The sequence below is a fragment of the Cibotium barometz genome, chromosome 39, assembly GCF_041138505.1.
Source record: "Cibotium barometz isolate CiBa-2024 chromosome 39, ASM4113850v1, whole genome shotgun sequence".
Lineage (NCBI taxonomy): Eukaryota > Viridiplantae > Streptophyta > Polypodiopsida > Cyatheales > Cibotiaceae > Cibotium > Cibotium barometz.
This window is the reverse complement of record NC_141084.1, coordinates 8694896-8718047: the sequence shown is the minus strand read 5'-3', so window position 1 is coordinate 8718047 and position 23152 is coordinate 8694896.

The window sequence follows — 23152 nt, the reverse complement described above, 5'->3', positions numbered from 1 at the left end:
TATTAGCAATTAGCACACCGTGCGGATTTTTTAAGTGTCTTAATGCTTGAGAGGCTATGGAAAATTTCGCTCTTCCCCATGCCATCGTACCTAAACATGTTCCGATGTGCTGACCAAACTTTGTGAGCATGTGGGGATCATGCATCAGCTTCCCAAGGAGAGGGTCAACTCGTACAAAACATATTTGCATTTGGCTAGGAATGCTCACAAAGTTTGGTCAACATCGAAGCATGTTTGGATTAACAATTAGTGCCCAATGCGGATTTTTCAAGTCTCTTAGTGCTCAAGAGGCCATGGAAATTGCTGCTCTTCCCCATGACATTGTACCCAAACATGCTCCAAACTTTGTGAGCATGTGGGGGGGACCCACCCCCATATGCTCCAAAATTTTGGTCACCATCAGAGAATTTTTGGATTAGGAATTAGCGCCCAGTGTGGATTTTTAAAGTCTCTTAGTGCTAGAGAGGCCATGCAAAATCCCGCTCTTCCCCATGCCATCATACCCAAACATGCTCTAATGGTGACCAAACTTTTCAAGCATGTGGGGGGGACAATAAACCATCGGTCAGCACCACATGGATCTAGATGGTATTGTTCTTTGATAGCACCAGTGGGAGTGAAGGGCACTTAAGCATAGGACAAACTAACCTTGACTTAGAGGCTGGTAGATCGAGCACCCAGTGCATGAATAGACCAAGAGAAAATAGAATTCTTGTCTTCGTGACTAAGGTAATTTCTCCTAGGAAATGCATGATTAGGAGAACCTTATCTCCAAGAAACAAGTATGGATTTCCAAATAGAGAAAACCATCACACCCTTGATTTCCATGGCCTCTTGAGCACTAAGAGACTTGAAAAATCCGCACTAGGCACTAATTGCTAACCCAAACATGCTCTAATGCTCTCACCAACCTTTGCGAGCATGTGGGGGTGGGTCCCCCCCACATGCTCGCAAAGTTTGGTCACCATCTGTTGAGGGTGTAAATCAAGAGAGAGCAGCGTGTGTGGAAAAGCTTACGCAGACCATCTCCCACATGAAAAGCATTCCTATTGGAGCTAGGGAGCGTAAGAGGCTACTCAACCACAATGAAACACTTGCCGTTGGGGGGCCGGGGGGGGCACTCGTAAGTAGAGAATTCAAGCAGCATGGTATGGCTACTCTTTCTTATTCTCTAGCACTTCCAATTCAAAATACCAATGTAAATCATGTTTGCACTTGTGTAATGTCAATGTAATTTTGCTAGTTTTTAGAGTATTCCTTCAAGATGCCATAGGTTTTGATCAAACCAGGGATTGTAATGAGCTCTTGTGCTCTTTCACAATGAGGGTGCATGTGCTTAAAATAATTAGGGATCCCTGTTGCAATAAGATACGTAGGGTTGTTTCCAATGAAATCATACACAAGATGTTTCCCAAAGTATCAACAGTGTTGATGTTGTTAATGCATGCAATGAGGTAGGCATTAGCTATCAAATGCATTTTTGTTGGTCACAATGCTGAGAGCAAGGGTTACAGATTGTATCATTTGCACAGTCAAAGCGTATCTTGATTAGTCGAGATGTTGTTTTTGTGGAAGATGCTGTGCAGCCTTTGTTATCATGTACCAAAGAGACAGGTGTGAGCTCACGGGATGTATTTGATACGTTGTTGCCTCTGTTTACAAGTGGGAATTCAAATGTAAGTCCTAAATGAGGCAAATATTCAGCCTATGCAGATTTCAAACGACATCATAGATCAGCCTATTTCTAATGCAGATTTACAGGATGTAATTTATGAGGATAGGGCTGAAAATGAGCAGGCTAGAGGTATGCCTAAATGGCTGGTGCAAACCTTACATGATAGTAAAATTGATACACCTATGTCTAGTCGTACTTGTTTCGGGTTTTCAGCATCCTCTTATGCATCAGATTGTTATGCTTTGGCTGTGTCTAATATGTGTGAAGAGGAAGAACCTCTTTCATTTGATGAGGCACAAAAATCAGAAAATTGGTTGGCTGCAATGCAAAGTGAATATGATGCTATAATGAAGAATGGTACATGGTCTTTGTGTGATTTGCCTATTGGTAAAAAGGTCATTGGATGTAAATGGGTTTTTAAGTTGAAACGAAAGCCAGATGGCAGTGTTGATCGCTACTATAAGGCTAGACTTGTTGCAAAGGGTTATGCTCAAGAAAAGGGCATTGATTTTGATGAGACCTTTGCTCCCACTTGTCGTATGACTACCATTCGTAGCATTTGTGCATTGGCAGCTCATAATGGTTGGAATGTACATCAATTGGACATAAAGATTGCATTCTTGAATGGAGATTTGCATGAGGAGGTGTATGTATCGCAGCCTTGTGGTTTTGTTCAAAGAGGGCAAGAAAAAAAAGTGTGCAGGTTGAAAAAGGCTTTATATGGTTTAAAGCAAGCTCCATGAGCTTGGAATGAAAAGATACATGCATATTTGAGTGCACATGGTTTTTAGAATAGTCCAACAGAAAGCACTTTGTATGTTAAACATGTGGATGATGTACATCTAATCGTTGCTCTCTATGTCGATGACATGCTACTCACAGGACCAAATGAGAGTCATATTGTTGATTTTAAGGCTGATTTGAATGCCTCTTTTGAGATGTCAGATTTGGGGCATTTGCATCATTATTTGGGGATACAATTTAAACAGTGTGATGGAGGTATTACTTTGTGTCAGACAAAGTATATTGAGACATTGTTGCGGAGATTTGGCCTTGAAGACTGCAAGCCTATTGCTACTCCAAAAGGTTGGAAGTTGAGTCTTCATGATGCTGGAGATCACTTTGATGTCACACTCTGGTTGCCTCATTTATGTATGCATTACGAGGCCGGACATTCAGTTTGCAGTCTCACAGGTGAGCAGGTTTATGCATAGCCTAGGGTCTCAACATTGGAAGGCAGTTAAACGCATCTTTCGCTACTTGAGTGGCACCATACATCTTAGGTTGTTTTATCTGAAGGGGGGATTGTTGCCGCCAGATTTACATACTTTTTTGGACTCAGATTGGGCTGGTTGCTATGACACAAGAGTGTCCACAAGTGGTTTTTGTTTCATGATTGGTAGCTCATACATATCTTGGTTGAGCAAGAAGCAACCTACTGTGGCCACTTCTAGTTGTGAAGCTAAGTACAGGGCAGCTTTCACAGCTATGGTTGAGTGTGTGTGGCTCAGACGGCTTATGGGGCTGACTTGGGTGTTGGACAGGAATCTGCCGACTCTATCTACACTAACAGTCAGAGCGCATTGGCAGTTGCGAGAAACCCAATTTTTCATGCTCGCACAAAGCACATTGAGGTGCATTATCACTATGTCGAGGAGAGACTCTCATAAGGAGAGATGAGCTTGGCATATGTGCCAACACAGGACAACCTCGTCGATCTTTTCACAAAGGTGCTTCCTCGTGAGAAGTTTGAAGCTTTCCACAAAGCTTTGGGCTTGCTCCCCTTTGTGGATTGATCTACTTCGGGCATGGCACTTCCCTATACGAGTGCCATCTCTCGTTCACACCATCACTCCTAGGGGGGATTTGTTGCCATATATATAGGCAGTGATGTATGTGAACACACACTTAGGACCGCCGGGGTACTTTTTCCCTCTTTAGGAGGTTTTTTCCCCCGGCTTGTATATATGCCCATTATTCTAGGGCTAACTTATCTTTTGTACATTGACACAATCTAATACACTGTGTGTTGTGTGCATTCTTGCTTCTTCTCCAAGCTTTGTGTGCTTTCTTGCAACCCTCATTCCAACAGATCTCCCCTCATGAAGTAGGCATCTTTTTCTCATCATTATCCCCAATTTTTAATCAATAAAATGAGATATTTTTATCTCTCCTCTCTCCTGTTTCAAAACTAGATCCAAAAAGTAAGCTGAACTGACCCAAAAATTGACCAAACTGATTTGGAAAATTCTAGAATCAGTTTGCTTGGTTAGAGGCTCACTTTTTCCTATAAATAGAAGCCTCCCCCTTTGTAAAAGCTTAATGGTGTTTATGCACTGTTACTCTACTCCTGTCCTGAGCCATCTACATTGATTTTTTTTAATAATTCAATTGTTTTTGGCCTAATCCTCTCCAAAGTGAATTGGTGGCCACTATTGCTTCAAACAATAGTAGAACCCTCAATCCCTCAAGCCACAGGAGAGCTTACAAGCTCCATGTAAGGTAATTTTCTTACTTTGTTTACAGGCTCACTTTTTACTATAAATAGAAGCCTCCCCCTTTGTAAAAGCTTAATAGTGTTTATGCACTATTACTCTACTCCTTCCCAGAGCCAAATACATTGAATTCACTTGATTTGACTAAATCCTCTCCAAAAGAATTGGTGGCCACTCTTGATCCAAACAAGAGTAGAACCCTCAATCCCTCAAGCCAAAGGAAAGCTCACAAAACTCCATATGTAAGCTAAAAATTCTACTTTTTAATTTCTAATTTATGGTTTTCTAATTTCTTTGCTTTTTTTAGTTGATTAAAGTGAATCTTGATGTTATGCCTTGATGAAAAGGCCACCCCCTTCTCTTCCTTAAGAATTCAGCCTTTCTTTATCCTAAAATGAGTAACAAATAAATTGATTTAAACTTTTCTTATTGTTTACTCTTTAGAAAGTGAAAATTGAGTAGATTAGAGTACTTTACTTCAAATTGGGATTAATTTTAAATTGTAAATAGAAAATAAAAATTGAGAAATGGTTAGCGATACAAAGGAGGTTATGGCAAAATTTTCTTGAATTTTGTGGAAAATAAAGTTTATCTTTATGTTATTCTAAAAGAGTAATTCCCACCGTTTGTGCATTCTAAAAGAAATATTTTTATTTACTCCATGTACATATTCATCTATGAATATGCATGGATATCATTGATATTGATTATTGAAATTAATTTCTATGCATAGAAAGATGCATATTGGAATTTTTTTAATTATAAAAGTGTTGTTTTTATTGAATTTAAATTCTAAGCATAGAAAGATGCATAATAGAAATTTTTTTATTATAAAAGTGTTATTTTCATTGAATTCAATTTCTATGCATGGAAAGATGCATAATAGATTTTTTTAATTATAAAAGTGTTATTTTCATTGAATTCAATTTCTATGCACGGAAAGATGCATAATAGAAAATTTTTTATTATAAAAGTGTTATTTTCATTGAATTCAATTTTTTTGCACGGAAAGATGCATAATAGAATTTTTTAAATTATAAAAGTGTTATTTTCATTGAATTCAATTTCTATACACGGAAAGATGCATAATAGATTTTTTTTAAATTATAAAAGTGTTATTTTCATTGAATTCAATTTCTATGTATGGAAAGATGCATAATAGAATTTTTTCAATTATAAAAGTGTTATTTTCATTGAATTTAATTTCTATGCATGGAAAGATGCATAATAGAATTTTTTTTATTATAAAAGTGTTATTTTCATTTAATTAAATTTCTATGCATGGAAAGATGCATAATGAAATTTTTTTAATTATAAAAGTGTTATTTTCATTGAATTTAATTTCTATGCATGGAAAGATGCATAATAGAAATTTTTTTTATTATAAAAGTGTTATTTTCATTGAATTTAATTTCTATGCATGGAAAGATGCATAATAGAAATTTTTTTATTATAAAAGTGTTATTTTCATTTAATTCAATTTCTATGCATGGAAAGATGCATAATGAATTTTTTTTATTATAAAAGTGTTATTTTCATTGAATTTAATTTCTATGCATGGAAAGATGCATAATAGAAAATTTTTTATTATAAAAGTGTTATTTTCATTGAATTTAATTTCTATGCATGGAAAGATGCATAAGAGAAATTTTTTTATTATAAAAGTGTTATTTTCATTTAATTTAATTTCTATGCATGGAAAGATGCATAATGAAAATTTTTATTATGAAAGTGTTATTTTCATTAAATTTAATTTCTATGCATAAAAAGATGCATAAAGAAATTCTTTTTTATTTTAAAAGAGTTATTCCTATTAAATTGATTTAATGCATAAATAGATGCATAAAAGGATTTTTCTTTTATATAAAAGTGTTATTTCCATTGAAGTTGGATTTTATGCATAAATAGATGCATAAAGAATGTTTATATCAAAATTAGATTCTCTTTAATTCTATGTTTAATTTCTATGAGTATTTGATAAGTGAATAAGTAAATACTCTGAGAGAGGAATTTCTATCGTTTCATATTCACTCGGATTGTAAAGAGAAAATTCAAAAAATCTATCGAAGTTGGAATTTCAGATAAATGATTAATTTATTCCTCATCAGAATTCGTGATTAATTTAGAAATCAGTTAAATGAATATTCAATGAATGAAATTCAGTAAAAAAGTAACTGAAATATCACTCCCTTTTAGAGAAAGATAGTTCAGGAAGAACCTTATTAGACTTGAACCCAGAATTAGACTATGACCAAGACCAAACTCTTTCGTCAAATTCAGTATTACGATTATGAAGTTTTGGGGATACCGATTTAAGATATACTCATTGTATTCAAAAGAAAATCAAATTGAAAACTTGCATAGAAACCCTGTTTTCTTAAAGGACTGTCTTACACGAGAATGTTGGAGGGAGCATTTGGTATGTGTTTTTCTAAGGGAAGTTCGGTTGCAACAGCTGGCGGGGAGTGTTTTAAGGACAGCTCACGCGACAAAACCTGTCCAGGTCTTGACCAGCCTCGGTATGGTTAAAATAGTGCGCTTCCGGTACGATGGACAGGGCCGACGAAACAGTCCCTAAGTGAAGTGCTAGGACACTTAAGGAGAATCCTGGAGGGTTCTGACCAGGCGATACACGGGCTCGCGGTGCCTAGGACACCCATGCGTATGTCATGGAAGATATTGTATGATGGACCAATGATTATTGTAAACTGTTACTGGATCTCGTTGCTGACCAGTTGGTCTCAACGGAGAGTCCAAAGTGATATTTTTTTTTTTAAAGAAACAAGGATTGGATGGAAATTTTGAGTTATGACATCTGTAATCAATAACTATTTCAATGGATTGTTTTATAAGTTATAGTTTAAAGAGGAGTGTGTGCGTATCTGTATTCGAAAGCAAAAGTTAAGAAAGGCATTCAATTATGGGTGGGTGAGTAATTGTCTGGTTCTACCAATTCTAATGGTTGGGCAGTGGCTAACCCATGGGCCGGATGGGGTTAGGTTGGAATTAGTAGAGTTTTAATAATGAAATTGAATAATAGGAATACGCTTAGAACTCGTAGTTAAATAATAACGTGAAGACTTCTCAAATGAATAGATCAACGGCTGTGTGCCTGATTCAGTTTAGGAAAAAAGCGATGATTTCTTCAAGTTAAATTTGTAATAGTTTTCCTTCTATCTGGTTTAGTCAGGTGAAGGATAGTTTAGTCTCTTGACCCCATTAGAAAATTCGTTAAGGAAATCAAAAAGGTGGAATCGCCCGTTTTTCGGGCAAGGAAAATTTTTCCAGTTTCGGTTTCGGAATGACCACCAGATTAGTCTCATGTCCGAACATTCGAGGGCAAGGCCCTGAGTGGGAAACCTTGCCCCGCGCAAGAAAAAGCAACTTCCGCTCTGCTAGCAACCGAAAATCCGATGCGCAGAGGGGGCAGTGGGATGTCACAGGTTGGAGTATCAAACTATCTTTGAATTGCAATCTGAAGTTATAGGAATCTATATCAGATACCCAATGGTTAATTTGAACCCTCAATTGCACCAAAATACACTGATTAGTAGTGATTAATCATTGATTAGCAAATTAATCCTCTATTTTGTGTGCAGAAAACAGAGTATGTGGGGAGTCTAGATCTCGGGCCTTAGAGTTCAAATGAACTCAAATCCTTTCTCAAGACCATCAATAGCAATTAGTCTAGTAGAGGATTAAGCCAAGAAACACAAGATTTGACCAAACATTGAATGCTTGATCTCTATTTTACCAAAGTCACCTGTAGATTTGATGAAGAGCTTGGATCTCACTGTAGACTTGATCAAACAAAAACTGTCTTCACCAGCTTGTAGAGCATCCTTGAAAACCCCCTAGGGGCAAGAGGAATTAGAGCCATTCCATCTAGTGTAAAAAATATCTCCAATTCCCTTCAGAAAAAAGGCGCCAGTGTTTTAGCAAAAATCAGCACCTACTACGAGCAGCGGTTTGACGAGCTTGTGGCTAAAATCTTGGAGGCTATTGTTAAGCCTGGAGGGAGATCAAGCCCCTCCACTAGCTAGGGATACAGAAGCTTGTTGAAAAAGAGGTAAAAATCTTAATTATTTACTAATCCTAATTAGCTAAGTGATTAGCAAGATAATGGGCTCATAAACTTGATGGATTCTAGGCTAGGCTCTGATACCATGTTAAATTTGCAGCAATGTGATGAGATATGGTGGATCAAATGCTAGAATCAACATCATTAGAAAAGAGATTAGATGATAATTATGACGTGATTAGTGAGTAATTAACTGATAGCTTAATGTAGGCATGGTGGATAATCAAAACCAGCAAATTCTCATTAGGCCAATGTCTCAATTTATAGGGTTTACATCCAAGCATCTAATCCCACTAATCTCTCCCTGATTCACTCCACCTCTTTTGCTTGATTCTCTCCACCTCTTCCCAGAATATCTCCACACCTCCTAAATCTCCTCATGCTACCCTTTATTCCCTCCCCAATAGATACTTCTCACCTTTTCACAGCTTCTCTCACATTTACAGATTCTCTTTTACAGCCTCTTACTAAGGGCTTGTTCCCGCACACACCCTATTCACTTGTATATTTTAACATATAACACATATTCTCTTTTATTTACAGCCTCTTGCTAAGGGCTTGTTCCCGCACACACCCTATTCACTTGTATATTTCAACATATAGCACAAAGGGGATTGTGTCTTTTTATTATGAGAAAATGCCTTATATACATTTGGCCCTTATTCACACTTGGGCACCCAAAACTTACTTACTAGGCTTGGGTGGCCAATATCTCATAATGTACAACTTTTATAGTGCCTTTTTATGACACTTATTAATGTCCTCAATTGGAGGATCATGTTTGTTAATCCAAAATAGGATTAACACAAAGTCATGGGCGCATCGTGTCGTGCTCATGCAATTTTTCAATCCTATTTCAAAGACCTCACGCCTTCATCACGTGCATGCATGCTTGACACTTTGATCAATCTGCCCAACATGGCCAACTGCAAGGTGCTTTCTGACATTAGAGGTTGAAGAGAGAGGAGAGCTGGCATAGCGGTGCTACAAAGTGTTCATCGTTCCTATACAGTTAACAAGAAGAGAAACTCTGCGGACGCTTTGGTTGCTCGACGGGCTATTGTGGCAGCCATAAGTAGCTCCCAAATGAAGGGTAAGGTGACTGCCACACCTTGCATCCTTTCTATAGCACCACATGCAAGAAGAGAAACTCTGCGGACGCTTTGGTTGCTCGACGGGCTATTGTGGCAGCCATAAGTAGCTCCCAAATGAAGGGTAAGGTGACTGCCACACCTTGCATCCTTTCTATAGCACCACATGCACTTAGAGTTGGGCCTATTAGATAGTAAAGTTTAGATGCCAATGAAGCTAGTGCTTTGTGGGCGAGTAGTGGTCGTGTAGCTAGGCATGATCGCCTACTAGATGAAAACACTAGAGCCTTGATAGAAAGTTTTTAGGAGGAAAATTATCGTGCCTCACCAATTTTCAAGAAAGCTTTGCGTAAGAGAGTCACAAGAGGAGTGTTCATTGAGCACGGTGCTTGCTTTCTTGAAATGACCCAAACAGAGTTGTATTCTTAGTTTGTGGCATCATATCCAAGCCTTAAAATTTGGCAAAGATCATTTGAGGGGGTGTAAGCCTTGTAAGATTCCTCCCTCTAGCTTTTGAGGTGTATAGGTGTAAGAACCTCCCCTTCTGATCTTAAAATTTTTTCCCTCTTTGAAATAAAAGAAAGATTCTATTTTACCCTGTTTGGCCTAGAGAGAGAAAATATCTAGAGAGAGATAATCCAAAATTGAGATATTCTTGGATATAAAAATCCTCCTAGTGTCTAAAATGGTTTCCCCTGAAACAAAAATTCAAAAAGAACTTTCCAATGTGCATTTGGAATTAATTGAAAAGAAGTATAAAGGACCTTAGCCTAAGGGTCTAGATTTTCAGAAATTTTTGGATTATGGTCCAATTAAGGTTCTTATGGACCAATAGGATCAATCCAAGTGTAGGGAGGAGATAAATCCAATTTATAAAAGAAAAACCCCCCAAAAATGAGTAAATGCTCACATAAGATGAAGAGTTGACTAAGGACAAGGTTTATTAGTAAAAAACTATGAGTATTACTAAAAAAATTAGATATTTTGGGTATAATGATTCAATTTTGACACCTTGGTAAGGGAAGGGAGCTCTTCAAGGAGGCACCTATTTCACATACGTGGTGGAGTTTTAAACTCAAAAATATTGTGATATTTTTTTCTCTCCTCTCTCCTAGATCAAACCAAATCAAAAGGGAGCCAAACTAGGTCCAAACTAGGTCCAAATTCAGCCAAACTGAACCTGGAAAATTATAGAAAATAGTTGGACTTGGTTAGAGGCCTCCCTCACCTATAAATAGATCCTTAGCCCTTTGTAAAAAAATATGAGAACTATACAATGCCAGTATTATACTGAAATAATGATATTTTCTATTATCCTCTAAAAATCCTCTACAAATTGAAGAGATTGGAGCTTCTCTCTCTCTTCAATCTTCCTTGGAGACTCCAACAACATACCAAACCAATTGATTGGTTAGGGCCCTCTACTATGGTCAAAGAATCAAGTAATTTAGGAGGTAAAGTGTGGATTATTGTCTTCTTTTTCTTAAATCGCCAAATGTTTCTCTTCTCAACCCCTCTCAAGCTTGAGAAGCATTAATTTGAATGGCTTTTGAATACTATTGAAGTTCTTTAATGTATTGTAATGAAGAAATACATAAATTTTCATTTATGCTTAATTTATAATGGTTTTTTAAGCATCTCTCTCTCTCTCTCTCTCTCTCTCTCTCTCTCTCCCCCCCCCCCCCAAAGAATGGTCATTCCTATGACCTATTCTCAATTCAAATGAAGCTTCTCATGAAGCATTTCTCTAATCTAAAAGTAATTTCTATGCTTGTCTAATTGGAGGCCAAAATAATGGCTTTTTAATACTTTTATGCTATTTAATTTATGGTAAAATTAAGAATCAATCCATAATTGGATAATGATCTAATTAGTGGTTATTCTAATCACATGAATAATACGAAACTTTATTCTTTCAAATTTATTGAGAATTATCAGTAATAGCAGTGGAGCTATGGTAAAATTTTTAAAAAATTAACACATAAATCATTTTTGTTCATAATATGAAAAGAGGACTTCCTACCATATTCTAGGATTAATCATCCTAGATTAATTGAATGATTCTCATTATAATCATGGAAAATTTGATTTTTATGTTTATGCATAAATAGTTAATTAGGAAAAAGAGGAATTTCTAGTAATCCATTTTTATGTTAAAAGAGAAATCCCCATGACAATGGAAATCCATGTATTCCAATGAACTAAGAGAAAAATTGTGATGCTAAAATAATGTCTATGAGAAATATTTATATGTTAAAAGAGGAATTCCTATGACATTTGAAATTCCATCATTTAGATGGGAAAAGAGAAATTCCTAGCATATTGTAATTATTGGATAATTCATTTAAATTCAAAGATGAATTTTAGATAAATTTATTTTATCTATGAGAAATATTTAAATGTTAAAAGAGGAATTCCTATGACATTTGGAATTCCATCATTTAGATGGGAAAAGAGACATTCCTAGCATGTTGAATTTATTTATGAGAAATAATTAACAAAAAAAGAGGAATTCCCATGACATTGGATATTTTATTTTAGATGAATTTATTTATGAGAAATAACTGACAAAAAAAGAGGAATTCCCATGACATTGGAATGCAAATAATCAAATGCAAAAAGAGGAATTCCCATGGTATTTGAGATCCAAGAAATTAAATGGGAAGAAGGAAAATTTTTAGTATAATTCAATTTATGATTATTTACCAAAAGTGAAAATATGGGTAGAATTGATTTCTACAAATCTCATGAATTCTTTTATTCAAAAGAGGAATATTGAATATAATTCAATTGAGGAATTGAGAAGGAATATGGAAATAGTCGTCGAGAAAAAGAACCTTTGATTAGGCCAAACAATTGGTAGAAATTTAGAAAAAGTCCCATTATCGGTATCAAACTAGAAAAAGCTATTAAATGGGAAAAGCATGTGAATGTGATGTGATAAGATGTGTATGGGATGTGATAAGATGTGAATAGATGTGTATGGGATGTGATAGGATGTGAATAGATGTGATAAGATGTGTATGGGATGTGATAGGATGTGAATGAATGTGATAAGATGAAAATAGGATGTGATAAGATGTGATGTAATGGAATGGATGTGGATGTGAATAATGAGATGAGAGGATATGTGAAAGGGTGAGATGGGAAGTACATGGATGTGGAAGTGGATGTGTGTGGAAAAATGGATGTGGATGTGCATGTGGAAGAATGGATGTGGATGTGTATGTGGAAGAATGAATGTGGATGTGCAAGTGGAAGAATGGATGTGGATGTGTATGTGGAAGAATGGATGTGGATGTGCATGTGGAAGAATGAATATGGATGCGTATGTGGAAGAATGGATGTGGATGTGGATGTGGAAGAATGAATATGGATGTGTATGTGGAAGAATGGATGTGTATGAATATGGATGTGTATGTGGAAGAATGGATGTGGATGTATGGATGTGGATGTGTATGTGGATGTATGGGTGTGGATGTGTATGTGGAAGAATGAATGTGGATGTGTATGTGGAAGAATGGAGTGGACGTGTATGTCGATGTATGGATGTGGATGTGTATGTGGAAGAATAGATGTGGATGTGGATGTGGAAGAATGGATGTGGATGTGTATGTGTATGTGAAAGAATGGATGTGAATGTGCATGTGAGAGGATGTGATGTTGATGTGAGTAAATGGATGAGATGTAATGTGATGTGAATGGATGAGATGTGATGTCATGTGAATTGGGATGTGAATGAATGATATGTGATGTGAATGGATGAGATGTGATGTCATGTGAATAAGGATGTGAATGAATGATAGGGGATGTGGATGGATGAGATGTGATGTGATGTGAATCGGGATGTGAATGAATGAGATGTGATGTGAATGGATGAGATGTGATGTCATGTGAATTGGGATGTGAATGAATGATAGGGGATGTGAATGGATGAGATGTGATGTCATGTGAATCACGATGTGAATGAATGATAGGGGATGTGAATGGATGAGATGTGATATCATGTAAATCGGGATGTGAATGAATGAGAGTGAAATGGATGTGATGAGATGTGATGTAAATTGGGATAGATGTGAATGGATGATATGTGATGTGAATGAATGTGATGTGATGGGATGTGAATCGGGATAGATGTGTATGAATGGATAAGATGTGAATGAATGTGATGTGATGAGATGTGAATATGGGTAGATGCGAGTGGATGAGATCTGATGAGAATAAATGAGGAAAGATGCGATGAGATGGAAAATGATGTGATTGGATGAGAATGGGAATACATATAAAATGGATGTGGATTAAGTAATGTGGATTGATGTGGAACAATGTGGAAAGACGAGAGTTCATTATAGAAACTGTATTTATGACCTATTTTTACATGACTGTTTTATGTCAAAAATGCTGGGGAAGCATTTTGACCGTCTTGTGATTAAGGTTGTGGAGACCTAATTGATAAAGTTGCAACAGCTGACGGAGAGTCAACGAAGGACGTCTCGCATATAGCAAGGTCGGCTGAGGTCTTGACCAGCCTCGGTTCGATTTAAATGGTGAGCTTCCGGTACGGTGGATGAGAGACCAAGGAAGTGGCCTACGAGTGAAGCGCTAGGTGACCTGCGAAGGATCCTAGAGGGTGCTGACCATACGGTGCTCGGGCTCTGGGTCACCGAAGATACCCACACGTGTGTCAGGGAAGATATTGGAACAAGGAGTAAGAGTTGTTTTTTGAAACCGGGCATGGATCTGGTTGATTGACCTTGCTGGGTCTCAACGAATGAGTCCATGGCCTTTTTATATGGATCTGTTGGTCGATCTTGCTGATCTTCAACGGAGATTCTATCTGGATTTTTATAAGAGAATATATTACCGGGTACTATGAGCTAGGAACTATCGAAAAGGCCCCTGAGTGGACAGGTGGTGAGCGTTCTGGTTGCCAATGATGCCATAGATACTCCGATGAAGGAATGATTGGAAATTAGGATTCAACCAGATATTTTGGAGGATTATGATCAGTGAGTGGACAGGTGGTGAGCGTTCTGGTTGCCAATGATGCCATAGATACTCCGATGAAGGAATGATTGGAAATTAGGATTCAACCAGATATTTTGGAGGATTATGATCAGTGACACTATGGTTTCATTAAATGAAAAGATAATGTCCCAGCTAGGGGACCTGAGAATTGGAGCACTTGCCAAGGCTTTCGTGAGGGTCGTATAGGCCTGTTAGCATTCCTCCATCCACTAAAAAACAATCAAGAGTCCATAAAGAGGTCGAGCTATATTAGCATACATAAAAATGAATCGCCGATAGTAGCCGACGTGTCGTCCCATGAAACGCTAGACTCCCTTAAAGTTAGTGGGTGGGGGTAGTTCAAGGATAAGCCGCTTATGGGGTTCCAGCTATTATCCCTCAAGTCCCTATTTGGAGGCACCAACATAGGTGATGAAAGGACACCACCGTCCCACTCTCCCTCACAATTTCCAGTTTCCTCGCATTTCTCTTCACCATTGGCCTTCCCCCTGCATTTCTTCTTGGTTTTTTATTTCAATCCATGCATGCACCAAGGGCATGGGTAAGCTATTCAGTGCAACCTAGCATACGCTTAATTATCTTCAAATCCTCGCCAAGATGCCAATCAATGTCAAAGCTCCCTAAACCATCAACATGCAGCTTCTCACCTCCCCTATTTGTGACTTTATCACATCACTAACCCAAGGCAACCTCTCAAAGACCCATGTTAGCACTTCATGTGTCTCCTTGGGAACCTCAAATGCTCCTAACCACCATATATCTTTCTCTGATTGAACACTGAATGATGGTTTAGTGTGTGAAATATTGTCCTTGCTCTTGAAAATCAATTGTGCTCTCTCCCTCATCATCGGGCCCTTCTACAACAGTGGTAACAGATGGAGACTTAAATACTTCCGCCATAACGTGTGACACTCGTTCTCTCTAGCCTTCTTCCATTCACAATCTGGCACTCGTCTAGCTTCAGCACAACAAGAAGGAGACCTTGGAACCTATAAAACATGGAAATCAAACAAAATGTTAAGTCGTTCCCCATAAATGAGCACAGAACTAATGCATGCAATGTTTTGAAACCTACTTACATCCAGAAGGCAACCCATAGAACAATATCATTGCCTTTTGTGGCTTTCAAATTTAAACAAAAATGTTGTTGAACTCATTGAATTCGAATGAAACAATACCATTTGCACATTCTTCTTCTTTCCCCATGCTGTAATGCAAAGTGTATTGTTGATGTGGTAGTAATCCCCAATCCTTCATTTTACATCTTCATTGCTCACTCCCTTTGCTAGACGAACCCTCTTTGGTGGTGGGAAAAGGTTGTGCATGATACCTTTCTTACAAAGGGTGTCTCCTAGTAATTGATAAAGAGCTTTGTAGCCCTTTCTACGTTGTTGCACAGGCACTAAAGCATAGGCCAAGCAACCAAAGACACGCAAGTGACCAATAGAAGGCTTACTGCCATGCTAAGCTTCGTATGGAGTAACAGACTGCAAGGCCTTAGTAGGACACCTGTTGAGTACATATGCAGCACACATGATAGCCTCAAGCCAAAACGCATGTGGCAAAGCTTGGCTCTTGACCATACATCGTGCCATCTCCATAAGTGACCTGTTTTTCCTCTCAGTAACACCATTTTGCTGAGGGGTATACAGCACTATACATTGGTGTTTTATCCCACGACTAGCCAAAAATGCATCAAACTCTTTAGACATGTACTCCCCCCCTCGATCAGAACGGAGGGTGCCCACAGTATAATTGGATACATTTTCACCCATAAGCAAAAATTGTTTGAAGCACAAAAACACTTCGGACTTTGCCTTCAGTGGATATACCCATGCATGCCTTGAGTAATCATCAATGAAAGTCACGAAGTACAAGTGTTTACCAAATGACGGAGTTTGCATAGGCCCACATGCATCACAAAAACACTTCGGACTTTGCTTTCAGTGGATATACCCATGCATGCCTTGAGTAATCATCAATGAAAGTCACGAAGTACAAGTGTTTACCAAATGACGGAGTTTGCAATTTGTGAGTGGCCAGCACAGAACCATCCTTTGGAAATGTAGAATGTTGCATTTTGCCCAAAATACAGCCTTCACAAACATGTTTCAATGGTGCCTCAAGAGGGGGCAATGAAGCAACCATATCAAATTTCTGCAAACGCAGCAAACTAGCAAAGTTCAAATGACCAAAACGAGCATGCCATAGTTTTGCATCTGAAACTACCTTTTCATCAGAAACTGCATTTGCTGAATCTTCCACACACTTGTCATAAGAATTGAGCCTATACAGCCCACAAAACAAGGTGCCAGATGCAATAATCGTATCACCAGAAGTCAAATCATGAACCGTACATCTGTCATCCACAAATTTGACTACAAGTCCAAGCAGAGACAGACAATAGATTCTTCTTTATCCCTGGCACATACAAAACATCTGAAAGTGTGAAAGCGTTGCCATTTGCAGCAGTAAGTATAATTTTACCAACGCCCTTCACTGGGTAAGAAGCATTATTGGCACATGTGACAGTATTCCCATTAGAGACAGCCTCAAGACAAGCGAACATATCACGATGCCAGGTAATGTGCTTTGTAGCACCAGTGTCAAAATACCATACATGAGAGTCAACAAAAACTGCCAAACATGTATCATGTACAGATGGGTCATACTGGCAATACACGCTAAACGCCCATTCTATATCTTACATTCTATATCTTGCACAACATGTACAGATGGGTCATACTAGCAATACACGCTAAACGCCCATTCTGTATCTTGCACAACATCTGCAGAATCTGCATTTGTAGAAGCATCCGCTATTGTGGCTGCATTTGACTCTTTCTTCTTTGCCTCTTTAGCCTTTAGCTTAGGGCAATTCTTAATGACATGATCAGTTGCCTTACAATAGTTGCACCTCATTTTTTTCTTGACTTTATCAAGAGCCTTCTCAGACCTATTGTTGCTACCTGTGGAAGGAGAAGAAGTTGCAGACCTACTAATAGGAGAAGAAACAGTGGAAGGGACTGCCTTACCACTTCTTCTCTGCTGGGGGCAGCAACAAATGCCTGATCAACTGCATGCTGCCTAGCCCTGTTTTGCCTAGACTGCGCTTCTTGCAAGAGCTTGTTGACTAAAGTATCATACTTGACAACATCAGGTCTGTCCTCAGTAACAAGTCTCCACCTGGAAGCAAAAGTCTAATATGACTCAGGTAAAGCATCAAGAACAGTCTGCACAAGAGAATGATCAGGAATAATCTCACCTGTAGAAATCAACTGTTCCTTGAGATCTTTAATCTCAGCAACAAGAAAAACATTCATGTCATCAAATGATTCCTATATTACTACCGCACATGCACACATAGTCACTTTAATGAACAAGGATTTCTCGGTGGGTGAGCAGTCTTAGGTATAGATTTGATAAAGTTCTCAAGCCACTTCCCACCACAGATACTAGGGCCTTTGATATCCTTACAATTCCTCCCAAGAGGTCTTGGAAAGCTGAAGGGCCAACTATTGAAGATGTTACACATGAGTATGAAACAACAAAATCACTTGACCAAAGAGAGATGCTTTTCAAGATGGAGGATAATTTTTATAATGAGGAAGTTAAGAGACTTGGTGGTATGAATTATGATAGAATGGGCAAGGTGTATGGTCAAATGATTATCAATGTCTCCTTTAACCCTGAGATTGAATATTACTTGAGCATTTCACCTGAGGACAAAGTGATGTTAGAGAGACAAATATTGAAATATTTGATGCTATAATATTCTGTTGCATGAGGTAAGCATCATTCTTTAGCCACAGTTTTGTCATTTTCTCTCCTTTTGCCATACTTAATACTGTCTTTAATTATAGGTCATACATTTCTAAAATGCCCACAGAGATTTCAAGCAGCATATTTGTGGTTGATCCTCTATTTTCAAAGACAGGATCAAATATTGAAGTTTTTTTTAGGACATATGACAGCCTGAGAAACTATTATATATTCAGCCCATATAATGAAAGGTATTATTTTTTATTAGTTTTAAGGTAGAGTTTTTTAATAGTTTTAAATTCATAACTCATGTGAGTAGATATTTTCTTACTATTGTTTTATTTACAGTCACCATTGGAGTCTTATATTCATTGATGTTTTTGATAGAGAGGTTACTTTCATGAACTCCTTAGCTGGTATCCATGGTCAATGCAAATTGTAAGTATCTCTTTTCATCAACTATCACAATTTTGTTACAAACATTGCACCTATTTGATATGTTCTTTATTGTAGTGCTTGCAAAATTATATTAGCATATTTAGAGAAAAATTATGAAGATCTTGCAGATCCAGAGAAGCCATTTAAGTATCTTTAGCAAGAGGTATTGAGAATCTAGTTTTGATGTTTCTTTGTTTGAAGATGGATTTATTCTAATTACACTATTATTTCAGGTTCCAATTCAGTCTGACGTTACTAGTTGTGGATGGAGGGTGATTGCAAATGCCTGTAGGACAATAGATTTTAAGTTGTTAAAATAACAAGTCAATGTAAGAAAACTAGAGAATCCTTTACTCTTAATGTATTTGTACATTATTTGTCTTAGAGCTCCACTTTTTTTGGTAGTGCAATAAATACCCTGAATCTTATATTTGGTGGATAAGAGAGAGATGTATTGAGATAATGTTAGACAAAGCAATTACACCTGTAGATCCCGACTTCTTTCCTCTAGGAGATTAGGCTCAGAGAAAAGGGAAGGAGAAGAAGTTGAAAAGACATAAAGGCAAAGGCAAGGGTTTGCCAATGCATTCTCCTTTAAAATTTGAGAAGATGCAAAAAGCCTCAAAGGAAACCATTGCAAAATGAAGTCTACCATTTATTGTATATAAATCACAATTTGTTTATGAAAGATGTAGTTATCTACTAAATGTTTGTTCACAAATGGCAATGGTCAAGAGAAATGTCAATTGTCTATTCATTCATGGCTCAAAAATTACAATAGTTGGAGGTAAACAACTCATACAATATATAGAGCATTCAGCTCTTCTTCTAATTGTAGTACCATTGACCTTGAATTTATAACTAGGGGTGGTGTTGTCAAGAAACTCCAAGGTTTCCCTAACGTCTTTTAACGTCCACAGAGAGGTAACATTAACCTCCTTTCTTTCAACATGTGGAATAACCTACAACTCAAACCTAAATGACATGCAATCTATATCAGAATCCAAAGGTTCCCAGATACCCAACTTAAGTTTGTATCTCCTATAATCATAACCCATAGTAAAAGATTGTTGAGAGATATTGTAAGACAAAGCCAAGGATTGAGGGCATGCATTGCACCTTATGTAGTCACCCTTATGGTCATACTCTAGATTTCCAAAACAGTCCTATAATGTTGTCCAAATAATCTGCTGGGAAGTTTCTACTTAGCCATGATGCCTTTGTCCTCTATAACTCTGCGTCTTTGAAGTAAGCTACAAAGACATGTAGAGGCACGAACCATGATAACCATATCCTCCTCGAGATCCTTCACGGAGTCATGGCCTTTTGAATATCCTGGGATATTTTATGTTTGAAGCTCTACACCGTCGATTCATCTGGAATGTCCCAATTAAGAGAAGAAAGGCTTGGCACTGCTAAATCCTCAATTTGCCTATACACACCTATTTTTGGGGGAACAATGTACTATGCATAGTATACAAAATGATTACCCTTATTTAAAAAAAAGCCGCATTCTGGTCACCATACATGAGCTCTGCAAATTCTTTGTGAATGGCTTGGAAAGTACCACTAAAGCTCTCCACAAGCTGCTGTTCAAAACCTGTTGAGGGAAAGATATCTGAAGAAATCGGAAGTTAAAACTTGTATTAAAAGGAAAAATATATTTGCAAAATTGAACTACAAATTACAATGTGTTTGCATAGGAATATGATATCTGTTCAAAACTTGTTGAGGGAAAGATATCTGAAGAAATCGAAAGTTAAAACTTGTATTAAAAGGAAAAATATATTTGCAAAATTGAACTACAAATTACAATGTGCTTGCATAGGAATATGTTGAGTTGGAGGTACGTTTATATCCTTTGCCATGTAAACATGTTGGACCTGAGTGAACTTGCCTTCAGATGTAACCTTGAAAGTAGCAATGCGTCCCTTCCAATGGTATTTTGTATCCTCTCTTTTTGTTTTTTTCACCTTGTGAGATCCCTTGCATGAGGGCAACATAGTAACCCAATCGTTTATAGTGAAACTCTTGGGTTCCCAAGTTCCATCATCCCTTTTGTTGTGTATGACACAAGAGTTTATTGAACGAGAAGGACGTCTTCTGGATTCCATATAGAATAGAAGCAAGAGAATGAAACAATGGAACTCAATGAGGTCAAAAAAGAGATGAGAGAGAGCTAGAAGATGCAATTAAGCTCAGCTTCTAAACGTTGAGAAGAAGAATGAAAATGGTATGGGTGCCAAAAGGAATATTGGAGGTAGTTTGTCCAAACTTCAAAAATTTTGGTGCCATCTTTTTTCTAATCTTTTGACAGAATTTGTCAGTATAACGGATCCTAGGGACCATCACAATCGGTCTAAATATAGAGATTTTGGCTAAATTAGAGGAAAAAAACTCGAAATGGACTCTACTACCTCCAAATTAGAGGAGACAAGAATACCATATTCTTGTGCACGTGTCACACTCTCTTTGGCTCTTTTCTTAATCACGAGATTAGTAAAGGGCCCTTTTTTTAGGCATTTTTATCCCTAATGAGTGGCTTTGAGGTATCTCAGCCACCACTGGGCATCCATGGGTTTTCTTTGTAGTAGGGCATTTCATTGAGTGATATATTGTTTCTGCTTTCACCATCTTCTAAGGCATTGGGCGTTGGTATGGCCCTGTGATCTAGTCCCTTCTATTCTAGAGACCTCCTCTTCTAATTCCTCATAAATGGTTTGCTAATTGACCATATAGACAGAGGTAGTGGGAATAGTTTCAGATTCCACATATTGGGTTCCTCGGGGGGTTGCATCACATCTATGGGTAGCTAGCACATGTATCTAGTTTTCACTGAAATCCAGAGGAGGAAGTGATGCATAATTTTTGTTTCCTCTTCCTCTTTGAAATTTTCCACCATGGGTTGGCATATTTATACGGATGTAGTCTGCTTGGTTGTGAAACCGAATCATTACCAAACAGTTGCCCTTCCATGGGGTGTGCTCTCTATGTTCTCAGATCTATCTTTAGAATTTGCAAATCCCTACGTACATACACATGATCTAATGGCCAATCGTCCACCAATTCCGATTCCCTCATGAAGGGTCTCCCCAATATTATGTCATATGAGTCTAGTTAGCGCAGAAAGTCCATTACTACAAATGTATGATGGTAGCGAAACGTAAAGAATTTGAGTCTCACATTCTCTAAAAGCCCAATGGGCCTTGAAGATGTTCCGTTTGCCATTTTAACAATAAGATCTGCTCTTTTTAGATCGGGTTTTCCCCAATTTTCCCAACATCATTTTGTGATGATGCTAACCTCCGCCCCACCATCCAGGATCGCCAGTGCTTGTTATCCATTATGATGAATTAGGATCATAGCATTAATGTCGTCGCTTTCAGAATAACTCCCCAATTGATTAACCGGTATCTTGATTGGTCTTTGAGGAGCTACTCCCCCCTACCTAGACCTCATCCTCTTCCTCTGTTGGCTCTTCTAGGCATTTCCAGTCTATAGGACGGTCCGGTTACTTCATCTGGAATGGCTCATCATTAGTCGCCTCTATACACCTTTGTAGAATTAGGAGCTCCATGTCCTATAAGAACGTCGGATGATTGATCATCTGCTCGATGTTCTTCTTGGTGTATAGGCGGTCTTCCACTTCAGCTGCTTCTCTTGGTGTATAGGCGGTCTTCCACTTCAGCTACTTCTCTTGGTAGATTATCCCCTTCATCTAGGGTTACAAACCCTTCCTCCGCTCTTGGCTCTTCATTAATGGGTTCTAAGTTTGGAATTTCTCCCTCACTCTTGCCAATGACTATTTCTGGATCTTTACCACGTGATTGAAATAAGTTCACACTTCCCATCTCCTTTTGTTTGGCTATAGCCCTTCGAGTATCGAGCTCTTATTTCTTGAAGCTCAATTCTTGTAGCTGCCATTCTACTTCAATCCTCTTCATATCTAATTCTATTTCCTCTGAGGTCGGAAAGAATACTTGACCAATCCTGGCTACGCTTTCCATGTCTCTTCTCATTTGGGGGGTGCCAGTGTTTGACAGCCTCGAATTTGAAGGTTGGATAGGTACTTCTTGCCTTGGACCAAGTCCAGCGCTGGTTGACGGACCCATGCCCGTAGATTGCACCTCTTCATTGTTGTTGGTTTGGAGACCAAAAAATCCCTGGGCTATATCAATGATACTGCTAGATCTGGTGGGGGAGGTGAAAAGATGTAGGGGGGAAGAGAGCTTGAGCTCTTGCAAGCACACACACACACTCAAAAAACCCTAATAGAGAACACACAAGGTGAGAGGCTGAAATCTTCTTCTTCTTCACTCAACACTCAACACACCATATACAAGAATAAGAGTACACACAATATGAAAGGTACTCAACCAATACATACACGGGTTCTCTATAGTGTGAACCCGACTAAATGAGCTGGCGCTATAACTATGCCAGTCTCTAGAATTGTTAAAACCCTAAGATCTCTCTAGATAATTGTTATGCATAAACATGCATAAATCAGGCATAAACTCAACCACCCAACCACCCCCGAGCCCAAGGGATGCCCACATGAATAATGAATGAAATACATCAT